The 15,745-nt window shown below is 39.5% G+C and overlaps 2 protein-coding genes and 1 pseudogene across 7 annotated transcripts in view; all 3 read right to left on the minus strand.

The window, feature by feature from the left end:
* The window catches only part of LOC146510787 (uncharacterized), an 18,400-nt gene extending 10,564 nt beyond the window's left edge, over window positions 1-7,836 (minus strand). For both annotated transcript variants that reach the window (XM_085172716.1, XM_085172715.1), the window contains exon 1: window positions 6,036-7,836. The gene's annotated coding sequence lies outside the window, so the exon portion shown is untranslated. The remainder of the gene's footprint in view (window positions 1-6,035) is intronic.
* Window positions 1-15,745, minus strand: part of LOC146510784 (protein NLRC3-like) — a 161,617-nt gene that overhangs the window by 94,527 nt on the left and 51,345 nt on the right. The window lies entirely within an intron of this gene.
* On the minus strand, window positions 13,133-14,699 carry LOC146510788 (uncharacterized; annotated as a pseudogene).

Raw genomic sequence — 15,745 nt, forward strand, 5'->3', positions numbered from 1 at the left:
AAAGTTTAGCCAGGGGGACAGGTAGGGCATTAACAGGGAGAGGGGGGCACAAAGAAAGACTTTTCTTTCTTATTCTCATTTAAAATATCTAGCTTTAAAAAAATTATTATCGGAGTCTTACAACAAACAATTGATAGATTGATACATATATACCATCAGAACAGTGTACATCACTGTCACAACAGTGTTTGTTTTCAAAGGCTTTATGATTTTTCCTATAATGGTGGGCCAGTCTCTAGTCAAAATGCCCGGGACGATTTTTTTGTCCCAGTCCAGCTCTGTATGCAGCTCATCTGCAGTCTGGTGTTACCTACATCTTCCTATTCAGAAGGCAGAATTTCCGAGTTCTGAGTACAATCGAAAAGCAGGCTAGAATTATGCGATGGTCAACGACGGTCCAGGAGTGGGATTTCTCTCGTGGAAATGTGCACATTATTTTTTCCTTTCTATTGGTAGGTGGCAAAATGCACTTGTGGCAAGTAAGCAAGCTAGAAGACTGGCAATTCAATTCAATCTTTATTGGCAGACACCCCCCCCCCCCCCCCCCCAACACAAGGTATAGACCATTAAACATATATAAGTATATAAATAAGTATATAAAGCAATTGTAAAAATATAAAACCATAATATACATAAAACACAATCACTTAAAATAAATCAATAAATACACAAACACTTTAACCAGTGCTTTCTCAGACTGGATGAGTAACGGGAACCACTCACTGTTGGATCTGTAAGTGCTAAAATTATACTGTTACTCGAACCATCCAGTCGTTCTCTAAAATTGAACATTAACTTTCTTAAAAGTGCTTTAAAAGTCCAAACACCCACAGCTACAAACATCTGGCTGGCACTACCACTTCTAGGTATCCTGCAAAGGATTCTCATCGCATCATTATATGCAACATGCAGCTTCAGCATGCTACATTGTTTGTAGGATGACCACAAGGGGGCAGTATATAGCGGTGTGCAATACGCTTTAAACAAAGCCACTTTAACTGGAAGTGAACAAAAGCTGAATTTGCGTGCAATAGTATTTGCCTGCACATAGAGCTTGATCGTTGTCTGTACATGTCATCATCATCATTCATTTGCTCAGTAATAAAGTGACCGAGGTATTTCACCTTTTTATGAACTTCAAGAGTTTTTTGTGCCAGTTTAAACAAAGGGAAATTTAGCTGTTTATCCTGCTTGGTTCTACATATCAAAACAGCACTTTTAGCAGCATTGTACTCAATGTCATATTGCACACCATATTCAGTACAGACATTAAGAAGATCCTGTAATCCAGCACTGCTTGGACTAAAAACAACTAGGTCATCTGCATACATAAGATAATTTATCAATGTTTTACCTAATATACACCCAGTGTTACAGGCTCTCAGCTGTATGGACAAATCATCAACATATAAATTAAATAAAATTGGAGACAAAATCCCACCCTGTCTGACACCATTGCTGACACCAAAGGGGGCAGAAATACTGCTTCCCCATTTAACCTGCATGTTCTGATGAGCGTACCAGTAAAAGAGAATCCTCACGATGTATTGAGGAACCTCCCGTGTCTTCAATTTATCAAAAAGTTTTCTGTGGTTCACTCGATCAAAAGCCTTAGAGGCATCAATGAAACACATGAGGACAGATGAATTTTTAGCCCTATACAAACTGACTATTTCCTTGAGTGCATATATGCACATGTCAGTGCCGTGCTTTGGTTTGAAGCCAAACTGATTATCCAGAGAAGAGATGAACACACTAACTCTGTCAAACAAGATTCTTTCTAACACCTTAGATAAAATACTGGCTAGTGCAATTGGCCTGTAATTATCCAAACAGCTCACTTTTGCAGCTTTGTCCTTCATAACTGGTACCAGTAAAATACACAGCATTGAGTCTGGTAATATGCCATGAATCATAAACCCAGTGAAACAGAGTGCTAAAAGAGGAGCTAGCCTTAAACTAGCATGTTTTAAATGTTCTGCAGTGATGTGATCCAAACCAGAAGCTTTATTATCAGACAACCTATGAATGGCTTCATATACTTCATGTGTCCCTACACTTATTGTGTCATTACTCATGTCCAGATTGTCCTCATATGGATCACTTTTTATACAGTTAAACAATGCACTGTAATGCTGTCTCCATAACGCTGCAATGTTATCTGCCCCAGAAACACCTTCAACAGTTGATGGTAGAGATGGTTTACAGTTATTAAGAGCTTTCACCTCTTTCCAAAAATCTGCCATATTATTATACAGCATTTTCCTGGCCAAAGAATCTGCTCTCAGCATTTGCTCATTTTTAGTTATAAAGCGAACAGCGTACTTATATCTGGCATTCGCACATTTTTTCTGTTCAAATTCTGGGCCTTGTTTAGGTCTTCCAGCCATGGCCCAACATTTATAAGCTATGCGAGCTTCATCATGATACATGGATACATGTTCTTTCCAGCCGGGTGTGATGTTAGGTTTCTTATGCTTATATTGTTTATCAAGCAGTGTGCCACTTTCATACAATCTTGCTGGGTATCCGGTTATGGAAGCAACACATTAACAAGAGAATTCTGAGTAAAACCAAAGTTATTTTCCCTAGTAACTAGTTACTCTGAAAGTAACGAGTAACTTGAAGTAATTGAGTCACTTTTGATAGAAGTAACTAGTAATTAGTAATGTAACTAAAGTAACTTTAACAAATAGTTTGTACGTGTTTTTTGGAGTTTGTACGTGCTTTGTCTCTAGGGGCCACTGCATATATTTATATATAAACATATATAAATAAAACCACTTTTTTTTACATTAGCAATTTTTTTGTGCATAATTTTATATTGTTGTTAATAATAAATTAATTAAAGCAACAAAACAACCTAAAGAGCCGGTTCTTTTTAGTGAGCCGCGCCGAAAGGTTCTCTAAAAAGAGCGGGAAATCCCATCACTAGCTGGCTTCATCTCCACCACAAGTTACGGGCCCTTTCTCAATTCTCAAGTACGCGAGTACGTACTCGCCGAGAAAGCACGGGAGTACGGACTCGCCGAGAACGCGAGCACGGACTCGCGATTTGTACAATTGGAACACCAGCGTACTTGATGATGTCACAGGTCCGGAGTTTTTACTGCCGTCCTTAATTTAACTGTAATTAATATGTTATGAAGCTTAACTTTAATCACAGCCAAACCGGTTTACTCAGGAACAAATAAAACACTGAAATAAACCAAACATTAACATTTAGAAGTGATCTAAGTGACTTATATATCATGTTTAACCTCAGTAGTGAAATCTCTATTAATAAAAATAGTGTACATGTACATACATGTACATACCTTAATAAAAACAAGCAGGTGAGATGTTAGAACGCTTTTATTTTTATTTTAGTGGACACTCAATACAATAGACAACTACTGGGGTTTGGGGTTTGTTTAACCTGAGTAGCGAAAAGACCGCGGGGGGGTTGAAAACCCTCAGCCGGGAGTCGGCTGTTCTCGCCGGCTGTAATAATCCTCGACCTCGCTGTCTGCTATGGAGCTGGTGGGTCACAGACGTCTCCGAAAACGTCGGACCTCGTTATTATTATATTATATTATTAAATATATGATATCTTGATAAACTGAGCAGATATTCGAAGTTTACACAACTACATTCTCGCTTGAAAAGAACTTAAAAGTTTATTTTGTGACCCAGAAAGAGTAATATTTAAAAGTTTTTAGACCCGCTCGTCCGCCATTGTCGCATTTGAGTTTTGGACGAAATGCATTCTGGGATATTTAGCTGTACCAAGTCCACACAAGTCACTGTCACTACCCGATCCGTACCGGAAACCCGATCGGTACCCCGCATGCGCGAAAGGTGTCTACTTCCGGTCGTAGCGTTTTACGATAGTTATGGGTCAGAGTATCTGTTAAAATGTTAAGAATAATAAGTATATCTTAAAATGTTTGCAATAATGAAGCATTTCAGTACAATGTAGACAAAAACAAAAAAATAAAAAGATAGTGACAGATTGGGACTCCCGATCCTTACTGCGCATGTGCAAAGTCAGACCATACAACTCGGGTCTACCCGATCCGTACCACGCATGTGCAGGGGTTTTCTTCTTCTTCTGTTCCTTTAATGGCAGTTTACTCCCCAGTGTCCGAGGATACTGCCACCTGCTGACAGAGCGAATGAACCCTATTGTAAACTGAATTAGCGTCCTTACAAACGTGTGTTAAATTTGATTTAGTGACAGTCGAGTGTGTTTATGCTTGTCTGTGTGGAGAGGATTGTTGGAATAGTGATGATGATGTCCGCTATCACTGTCAATTGCCAGTAAACACTTCATCTGGCTGCTGAATCTTCACGTGACATATTACAAAGTCTGTATTATTAACTCTGTCATTAGGCACCATTCTTCTTATTTTACGGTGCTGTTGTTCAATCGGGGCGCTCTCTGTTGAGGAGAAAAGCATGAATTTGTTTGTATACGGATTATCCATTGTTTAAATGTCCCGGTAGTCGAAAAGGAGGCAGAGCTGTTGAGAAATGCTAGGAGCTAACTGGGCGCTAACCGTATCATTCAAATATATTGAATGTCGCAATGTTGGCAAAGAGAGGAAGTGACGTAAGATTTGCGCATGCGGGGTACCGATCGGGTTTCCGGTACGGATCGGGTAGTGACACGCTGTGTCCCATTTCGGGGCATTCACGCTTGAAGTACGCATTTTAAGTGCGGTTACGTCACCGCCACGCGACGACGGCTGTCCCAATTCGAAGTGTACTTGAAATGCATACTCCAAATGCGCCGTCGATTTCCCCAAATATCAAGCGTGGTCCGGTGCACGCTTCGTGGTCCCATATATCCCACAATTCATAGCGCGGCGGTGGGTGTGGATAATTTTGCCGCAAAATACGGCAGAAGGGAGCGGCCGAAAAGTGAACTGTCAAAAGTAAGTACTGAATATGACGTCACTTATTCATGTGCGAATGTTTAATAACGAAGAACATTAAAACATTGCTGTTGGCCACATGTAGGCAAAGTTGTGTGACACTAGTGATGTTTGTACTTTCAGCATTAACTTGGTTTTAAAGCCTCTACTTGTAAATATACATATAGTCGACCTTAATCTTACAGAGAATCTGATGATTTTATGGATAATTAAAGTCAGTCATATATCCACAAACACAACAAGCTGAAAGTCAGATTATATATATATATATATATATAATCTGACAATACTATAATATTGGCCATATTATATTTACATTACCATAGTGAGATGACTTTAGTCTCATGAACAACATTAACTAATTATTGTTTACTAGCTAATCTTAAATGACTGTTCAGTACAGAAATGAAGCCCTTGAATCATGTTTTACAGTCCTGTGGTCTCAGCCTCAGATACTCAACTAATCAAAGTGATGTCATGACAAAAATGAATGACCAACAAAACAGTTTTCTCCTTCATTTCTGTCAAACAAAGCTGTATGTAACGCGGTTAGTATCATGGTTGCTAGGCAACCTGAACAGCGCGACGAAGCATATACCGTCCCATTTCACAAGCCTCTCACTTCCGCACTTCCCGTACTTATAGTACGCACCGTCCGTAGTACGCGTAGTGTGCGTACTTCAAGCGTGCATACTGTGAAATGGGACACAGCCACAGTCACCACCGATGCATGCTCGATAAAACGGGCGGAGCGAGAACACATCCGGGACTTTTTCGCGTTCTCGGCTTGATGCGTACTTCGAATTGGAACAGTACTTGGTCTCCGACTGATGACGTATCACGAGTACACGAGAACGCAAGTACGCACATTGAGAAAGGGCCACAGTGTGCAAAAGCAAATGTGCCAGGCCACAAAGACAAAGGGTGGTTTGCGCAACAAAAGCAGGAGAATCGAGCATATGACCTGTAAAAAATCTCAGCAGTGGTGATTAACACCTCGGGACTTGCACCAGAAAATAAAAAAGTCAGCGATTTTAGTAGGTGTTGGGTTCAAGGGATTTACGCAAATTTGCAAAGGGTTAGTAAATCTAGTGTTGAGGTTAGCTCGGTGCTTACCTTTAGATGAGCCCACAAACCGAGAGAAACTCCGTGATGAAGCTGGAACTCTTTCCAAACACAGGAAACAGATCAGGGAGCAGAGACCCACGTGGTTCACGCTGATCGCAGCTACGATCCAGGAGACAAGGGTGGGCGGATCGATGCAGATACTGATCCAAACGTTGGTAGTGGTATATGATCGATACTTTGTTTGTTTCTCTTCTCTGGGTTCACTATTATACTCGCTGCGGATGAAGAAGCAGCTCTGTCTGTGCGAACTCCTCTTCTTACACGGCAGACTCACTTTGCTCCGCCCCCTTCTTCTGCCCTGCTCTGATTTGATACTGTGCCATCACGTGACTCGGCTACACACGGAAAACGCATTTGGACTGAAGAGAGAGAGAGATACAGGAGCAACATGTGGAGATATTTTACGGCTGTAAATGAAAATGCTGGAGAACAGAAGGAAAGCTTGTCAGCACCTAAAGCCACAGGGCACCACACAAACTGTAGAGTTCAGCTTATTTTTTCACACCCCAGTTAAATGCTTTGACTGAATTCTCACTGCACACACTCAAACTTAGTGTTTGTGTACACTGTGGACATTATAACCTGACACTGATCAGTGCTGCTCTGACGATCACACTCACATCCATGTAATCATTTAACTGGGATGATCTGGATTTACTGCACAATGCTGAATGTGTCCTTACAGTACAGGGAATAACTCTGTCTGTGTTCCTGTAGAGAAACTCTGGGTTTGTGTGCTGACGAGCATCACTCACAGTAAGATACAAAGGCTCACTCATACCTTTCCACACATGTGACAAATTCAAAAAGATGCTGAAACCTTTAGAACATCATAAACTACACATTGTTGTACTCTTTTAGGATGGAACAGCTTTCACATTTATTTACTCTTAAAGAATAAAAGATGTTTTTAAGAGTTTTGCATTCAAGAGGAGAATGTTTAAATAAGTCATGTAAATGAGAATTTCAAAGTTGGTGGCTGCAGTATAAACAAATTGGTGTATCTCAAAAATAAAACTATGAAGACACTCAAAATTAATTTCGTCTGGTTGGAAACTATTTCATGCAACTTTTTTACATTTACAATTTTGAGGGATGAACCTCTGAAATGTCTTTAACTAGAAATGTGTGTAAAAATACCACTTTTGCAATTTATTACGGTTGACTTAATGCATACATATGATTAAAATTTGGGCTATAATGGTTGTATTGATGTATAGCAACTTGAAATACTCCCAGAAATGGCTCTACAACATGTAAAAATATAAAGATAAGCTCAGGCAGACTTGGTTCTGTGGTAGGTCTAAAGGGTTAAACTGCTTCCTCACATCTGCTTCATGAATATGAAGGGTTGTAGTGGAAGATGGTGGTGTGAAATCCTCATAGCTGTGGAGTGAGGAGGGGGCTCCTGTGGCTCTGTGCTGGTGGGAGTGGGGAGGTGGGGGGATGATGGACCAAAGTATCTCTATTGTTGGGGAAGGTGGAGGTGTCAAGGCTGCTTGGTGTCTCATCAAACCAGCAGTAAAAGTCGTTGAGGGTGTTGGCCAGCAGCAGGTCGTCAGTGGAGTGGGGCTGTGTGCTTATATCCTTACTCTCATTTCCCTTAGCGTATCTGTAACATGCAACTTCTGTCGGTGCTGTGCTACTGGAAACTGAATTTCCCGGAGGAACCGACCCGAGGGATTAATAAAGGTCCATCCATCCATCGGACATTTGCACACATGCTTAAGAATTGCATTGACCCCATTTCCTCCAAAGTAAAATTCTAGCTGCACATGTCCATGAAAATTTATCCCACTGAAATGAGAGCCAGCACTGTTTTGCAGTATGTTTTAAGTTACATTGTTTTGAGTTTGTCATAAATGTTTACTGCACAGTTTAAAGCACTTCTGAATTTTCCTGAATATTGAGTCTTTTTGTGGTGAATTGTTTGTACCAAAATAATTGATTCTGTTCATCTGGACGTGGCGTTTTCAGTGTTCCAAGTGACTTCTTAGTAAACAGTACATTTGTACAATGACAAAAACAGCCCACTGAATGAACAATGAGCTGTAAGATAAGTTTCTTCATCATTAATATGCAAATCATGACCATTGATCAACAGCCACTGATCAAATTCCATGAGTACCCTTCACAGAGAGTTGGGGAATGGCTGCAATCTGTTACGGATTCAAATATTGAGGAGGGATACAGGAGGAAAACCCAAAATAACAACACTGGTCCGGCCGGGTCAAGTCAAACGATGATTTAATGAACACACGCGTGGGAGATGGACACCATACATCAGACAGCATCAGATCTCAATACAAACTCCACACACTCATTGTTTTATGTAAATCAGGGTATTAGAACGCCCCCTCATGCGTACAGATGATACAATACAGTCAATATTGACAACTTTAGACATATCAAGAAAAACATTCTCTTCGTCTCGAGGACAGACACTGGCTCCAGTGCCTCTCCTTAGAGCGAACTGTCCCCTACGGAGACACAACATTACAGCTGCAAGGTTTTCCAAATTATCAAGTTGACGTGTATATAATACGCTGAGTCAGGGATACAATATTAAATGCATGTTGGTTTAATGAACTACCATTACTTAAAAACTTAGTAAAAAGATATAACTGAATAAAAATCACCAAGAATCACATAATATCAGTGTTATGTAAGCGCGTGCAACCTCCTGGGCCCAAAGTCATCTCACACCATGGATCAGCCAGTCATAACGCTGACTGAAGTTTTTGACCTTTATTAACTCGGGCACAACTCTATAATGAGCAACAAACTGCCATATGTATAAGGTGATCATGTTTACACCTGCAAAAAGAGATCATATAATTATTCTGACACCTGTAAATAAAAGATTAACACCAGGTTATAACAATCACTGTAATACAAATGTTAAATGTAATGTCAATAGCTTCAATCAATGTTTAATGCAATGCTTATTAAATGATTCTGATATAATGATGATGCTACTGCTAAAAATGAAGTAAAACACCCCTTTTCACCCGACAAATCCCAGCATTGTAAGATGGTGAAAGATGTACGTAAGACCCAGGATTAGTGGCTCCAGATTGGATCATGGAGGTAGTGGACCCCCTGCCCTGCAATAATACATACAAAACCCAACAATCCCTTTGGTGACAATGGGAAGGAAAATCTCCCTTTTAACAGGAAGAAACCTCCAGCAGAACCAGGCTCAGGGAGGGGCGGGGCCATCTGCTGTGATTGGTTGGAGTGAGAGAAGGAAGACAGGATAAAGACATGCTGTGGAAGACAGACAGAGGTTAATAACAAGTATGATTCAATGCAGAGAGGTCTGTTAATACATAGTGAGTGAGAAAGCTGACTGAGGAAGAAATACTCAATGCATCATGGGAATCCCCCAGCAGCCTACACCCATTGCAGCATAACTAAGGGAGGATTCAGGGTCACCTGATCCAGCCCTAACTTTATGTTTTAGTAAAAGGGAAAGTTTGAAGCCTAATCTTAAAAGTAGAGATAGTGTCTGCCTCACCAATCCCAACTGGAAGCTGGTTCCACAGAAGAGGGACCTGAAAACTCAAGGCTGTGCCTCTCACTCTACTTTTAAACAACAACTAAGCCCTGTCAGTACTCTTGCTGCAGCATTTTGGATTACCTGCAGGCTTCTCTGGGAGTTTTTAGGACATCCTGATAATAGCAAATTACAGTAGTCCAGTCTATAAATAATAAATGCATGGAGTAGTTATTGAGTGTCACTCTGACAGGATATTTTGAGATGTTTAGAGATATTGCACATATGAAATAAAGTAGCCTGTGATGGCTAAAACCATGGCCACACTCTAAAGTCGGTAACTCTTGTGTATTTTAATTCCTTCATTTGAACACAATCACACACTTTAGTTTCTAATAAGTTTACTGATTGGTAGTGATGGCTTCCTTGAAGCTGACGGTGCGTGTATCAAAAAAATCAACACACTGCTTCAGAAGCTCTGTGTCAAAGCTTGATTCGTTTGGCCAGAGTCACGTGATCAGTGACGTCCGAAGCTTCATTTAGAACGTGACTGCTTTGGTATCTGATTCAATGGTTTATAAGGAAGTGAGTCATTCGCAGGATTTGTGATGAGTGTTTTGATGGTGACAGGAAGCAAACCACTGATCACTGATCATCAACCACTGATATGGAGCCAGCGAGGAAGAGAGGAGGTTCTGTTGTGTGGGAGTATTTTGAATAGATTTTGGTCATTCGGGTGGGTTTTCCAGCTTTGTATTCTGGCTGTTTGCTTTTGTTTTGTGCGTGTTTATTTTATCTGGAAACTGGAAAAACGTAAAATGTCAAAAATATAAATACCATTAAATAACTTTAGAAAGACTTCTGTTTGACTCGTTACATTTAATGTTATAAAAATATATATTTTATTGTGTAATTAATCTTAAAATGTTAGTCTGCCAAATGTGCAGCAATTTAATGTATTTATTCTCTTTAGCTGATAGTTTGTGGGGCCCAGGTAGACTGTATAACTGCATCTCTACCAGTTTCTCTGCACTCCAGCCTCTTCTGTTCCACATGAAGGGATTTTCCTTAATGCAGGAGAAATTATCTCCACGAAAAGGAACAGGTTCGGCCATCGCACAGTGGAACAAATTTTCTTCTTAAATAAAAATGAAAAAGGGTTACCTTAAATGCATCATGTTTTTAATTTGCAAGTTCATAAGCATTTTCCCTTTCCAGTTCACAATCCAGTCTCCCCCCAGGTCAAAAATATGTATAGGAAAATTTCCCCAATATAATATTATTTATAAATACACCCGTCTAGCGATTAATTGCATAAGTAATGGAAGCAGGACCTCACAGCAGAAGTATACTCCATAATGTGTTGTACATTATTATATGTATATTATATGTAACGAAGCCACAAGCAAAGAAAGACCACACCAAGGTGCATATTTAAACAGGGAGAGTTTACTGGTTAAAATTGTTTATTACACAAACAAAACACATTTTTTTAACCCCCCAAAAATACACGTTCAAAGCAACACAACAGTGGCCCAATATCACTCAGAATTCCACTCTGTAGTGGGCAATCATTATGAAGCAGTTGGTTTTCTTTTGTGGATTCAAGCTGCTCTTCTTATTTTTGGCCACCAGATGTCACCAGAGAGGACTGTGTTGAAAAGCTTAGAGTAATGAACTGTTTTTCAATACAAGCTTCAGAAAGCTTCATTTGGCCATCACTACTGATTGGTTTGGATGCTTTAGTTCTATTTGTAAGCACGCACATTTAGTTTACTTATGTATTCATACCATTTCATTACTTAGTTGGATTTTTGACTAACATTGATCTGGGGAGTTGCCAGACAAAAGGTGGTGGCCTGGGTTTAAAGCCCTTAAATACAAAGAGCGATAATTGGACTGTACCACCACTTCCTGGTGAAGGGTGTTTTCTTTAATTTAAAGCAAAGTATTTGTACTTAATGTTTGAGTTTAGGGTTTAGTAGTTTTGAATTCCTTTTTTGGTGTTTAGTTTATTAACAAACCAGACTATACTGCATTGTTTGTTGTTTACGATTGTGTTTTGTTTAGTTACTCCTCGTGTGTCATAGTGGTCTGATCAGACATTATATTTACCCTTCTGTGCCATTTCATGTTTAGGTCAGTTATGTTTGTTAAGTTTGCAGTTCTTTGCCTGAGTTCAGTTTTGTTTCTTTGGCCTGTTTTTATGAGCTCAACATTAATTACTTTAGAAATTATAATTTTTGGGTTAAATGAAGGAAAACCTTATTTTTCTAATAATTCTTGTGACTCCTCCTTCTTTTTCAACTCGGTCCATCACACAGCCCTAAATATTTGTTTAATGTCCTGGTCAAATATTACTCCAAGGCGTTACTGGAGGCCAAGGTAATGCCATCCAGAGCAAGTATCTGGTTAGATACCATATTTCTAGGTATTTAAGGGCCAAGTATAATCAGCAGCAGAAAGTTAGAGGTCACCCAGGTCTTTATATGTGTGTTATCTGGCTTCATTCCATTATTGTAAATTGAAATGTTATTATCAAATGATCAGACCAGAGAGGGTTTACAGAAAACAGTGTTAAATGTTCAGTTTCCATGTCATATGTTAAAACAAGTTCTAGAGTGTGGTTAACGTGATGGGTGGGTTACTTTACATTCGAGATCAAGAAAAGTGGACAAGAAAAGATTGAGACCAATCAGTCCAGGCAACATTTTTCAATCTCTGCAACTTTCAGATTTTAGGGGCAGAGTTTGTCTTAAACAACATAAAGCATGGATCCATCCTGCTGCTGGTGTAATAGCGTGGAGATGTTTGGTTGGCACAATTTGGGTCCCTTAGTACCAACTGACATCATTTACACACCACAGCCTACCTGAGTCTCAGTCCAATAGAGCACCTTTGGGATGTGGTGAAATAAGATTCACATCATGGACGTCCAGCCGAAAAATGTCAATATAGACCAACAACTTCTGAAGAGAGGCAGTGCCAACAAAGGAAACTCTGATAAACTGAGCAAATCAAACCACAACTTTAAATGATCATTTTCCAAAATGAATCTTTTTATATCTTAAACACAAATCAGAATTTTTAATACCTACAGCAACTTTGTTAAAATATAAAATATTTTAAAGATCTTATTTTTTCATAAATTTCAGGTCAGAATTTTCAGTAAGCTGCAGGAACCCTGTTCAGTGTCAGAACAGCCAAGTCTCCTCTGATAAACCTCCATCTGTGTCACTGAGAACATTTGTCACGTCAGTTTTTGGTTTGATATACAGGAAATGACATCATCGATCAAACTCTTTGTCATTAAACTATTTCTTTATTTAACATTTCAAATTCTGGTTTAACTGTTGAAGGATTTCATAACACAAACAACCTGACAAAAAAAAAAAAACATCCAACAAAAACATCTTCAGAACACATGAATCAAAATACATTCAATAAAAACATAATAAGAGGAAACAGATGTTTTTGATTCAACTGCTGGAACAAAGCAAACCGCTCAACACGAACACTACAGTAGAAAAGTTTAGAAAGCTTAAAATGTAACAAGAGGCACATCCATAGTTGCCTCATCAGATCTTTACAGGAGATTCACTGTGAACTCTGTGGAGCCTGATCTCAAGGGTTTTGAGTCTGACCCTGAAACCAGAAGAGGATCTTTCTGTCTCTGCAGATTCACAGAGATGGGAGTGATCACGCTGATGTTTGCACAGAGCAGACAATGAGGTGAATATTTTGGCACATTAGTAACAGTGAAAGAGTTTATTAGTAACGTGGGATCGTTTGTGTTTGGAGTATGAAGAGAAATTCCTGAAAATCTTGTCACACTGATCTCAGAGATGTGTTTTAACGCCACTGTGAATATGTTCATGTTTTTTTAAGATACTTGTTGTGGTGAAGCCTCTCCCACATTCTTTGCAGTAGTTCATTTTCTCTCCAGTGTGTCTACGTTGATGTATTTTTAGGGTCTTTTGATGACTGAAAGTTTTTCCACAAAAGTCACAAAAAAAGTCTTTCCCACAGCGATGACAGGGTTGAGAACTGGATCCATCTGTGTCGCTCTGCTTCTAAACAAAGACACAAACACAGTGTAAGTCAGTCCTTCAACATTTTCATCCTGAACATAAATCCTGAAATAAAGAGCATCTCTGCCAAAGTCCAATTACATTTTACTGTTTACATTATCACACTCAGCTCAATTTAATGTGCTATAAAGACGATAAGAGTAAAAACATTACATTAATACTAGTTTAATGCTACAATAAGAGTAATATAATCCTCAAACACTATCACTAAAAACCTGTGATTAGAGTCTGAATAATCATTCAGGTGTTTTTCCATGCAGTAAAATTGCCAACATGCTAACACAATTTGATGAGCAGAGTTGTTTCAAACAGTCGGGCTGACAAGATAAAAATATAAACACATACCTCACAGTAACTGCACTTGTAGAGTCTTTCTTGTGTGGATCTGTTGGTGTGCTTTCAGGTAACGTGGAGATTTAAAAGTCTTCTCACACAGGTCACATTTATAAGGTCTTTCCTCAGAGTGGGTAGACATGTGATGTTGTAACTGTGTGCCTGCTAAACATAGTTTACCACACTGATCACAGCTGTACACATCATGTCTGGTGTGAATGCGTAGGTGTGTATTTTGGCTCTGTTTCAGGCTGAAGGTTTTTACACAAATGTCACAGCTGTATGCTTTAATTCCAGAGTGGGTAACTAGATGACTCTGTAAGCTGCTACTGTGAGTAAAAGCTCTGCCACACTGATCACAGGTGTACGCTTTAACTCCACTGTGGATGAGTTGGTGTGTTTTTAAGTTTCCAGACTTGGTAAAAGACTTTCCACACTCGTCACAGCTGAATGGTCTCTCTCCAATGTGGATGAGTTGGTGTTTTTTTAAGTTTCCAGACTGGGTAAAAGACTTTCCACAGTCTCCACAGCTGTATTTTTTCTCTCTCTTTCTTCTGTGAAGTTTGTCGGCCTCCTGAGAGCGCTGACTTCTCGCTCCACGTTGGTCCTGCAGTGACAGAGACACAGACAGAGGCAGTGAGTTGTGGGAAACACATTATTCTAACCGGGCTTTTATTAGTGGCAAAGCTTTTATTAAATAAGTAGTTATACTCATTTTCATACACTCATTGCAAATATGCACATGAGAGATGGCATTGAGTCTTTTGAGGGTCAAACACGCTTACAGACAAAGATAAATATTCAACTTGTTTCTTGGGCAAAGGTGAGAGACATTTGGCCTGCAAAGTGCCCGTACACCTGTTCAGTGAGATTAGCACAGGATCATATACACACTGTGGGATTATGATATTATTTTATGGCATGTTAGACCCCTAAGTAAAGATTGTGAATTATTGTGTAGTTTTAGTTTGCATTATGCTCCTGAACTAGAAGAAGGTGATAATTATTACATTTGGTAAACTGATTTGCATTACATTAGACTGCTGATTTATTGTGAATGAATGATATTGTTTTATGATGCATTATACTGTGAATTATAAGAAATACTGTTCAGAGAAAGTCATCGTCTCATTTGTCTGAGTAGAAGAGAACAGAGCATACTGCCCCATTTCATCAGGAGCAGATAAACACGGAGCCAAGGTCGTAGCTTAGGCGCTGTGTGAGAAAGAATGTTTAGGCTCTGATGATTAGGTGGGGGCCATTAGAGGCTATAAGAGTTTGATCAAGGCTCCACCATTTTGAGATCTGATGCTGTCTGCTGTATGGTGTCCATCTCCCACGCGTGTGTTCATTAAATCATCGTTTGACTTGACCCGGCCGGACCAGTGTTGTTATTTTGGTTTTCCTCCTGTATCCATTCCCAATATTTGAATCCGTAACAGTTTTGGGGGCTCGTCCTGTGGTATTGGGATGGAAGTTTTGGAGGTTTGGACGGTCCGAGGTGGTTGAACGGGCAGGCACGAGCCAGTGGTCTGACGTGAGTGGGCAAGCCGGCATATCTAAAGGTGAGGCACAACCTGTTGAATGTAAATCCAAACTGTGCCAAATTGGACTGTATAAATTAAAAGCCTACTCACTGAAATTACTGGTGAAGGCCTGTTTTGATTTTGATAAAAAATCTCATGAGTGTTGAAATTTGAACTAAGGTAAAGGTAATAATATTGGGTTAGAGTCCCAAGGTAAAGGAAAATAATACTGAGTTAGAGTCTCAGGTA

Source organism: Neolamprologus multifasciatus, chromosome 9, assembly GCF_963576455.1.
Source record: "Neolamprologus multifasciatus chromosome 9, fNeoMul1.2, whole genome shotgun sequence".
Taxonomy (NCBI): Eukaryota; Metazoa; Chordata; class Actinopteri; order Cichliformes; family Cichlidae; genus Neolamprologus; species Neolamprologus multifasciatus.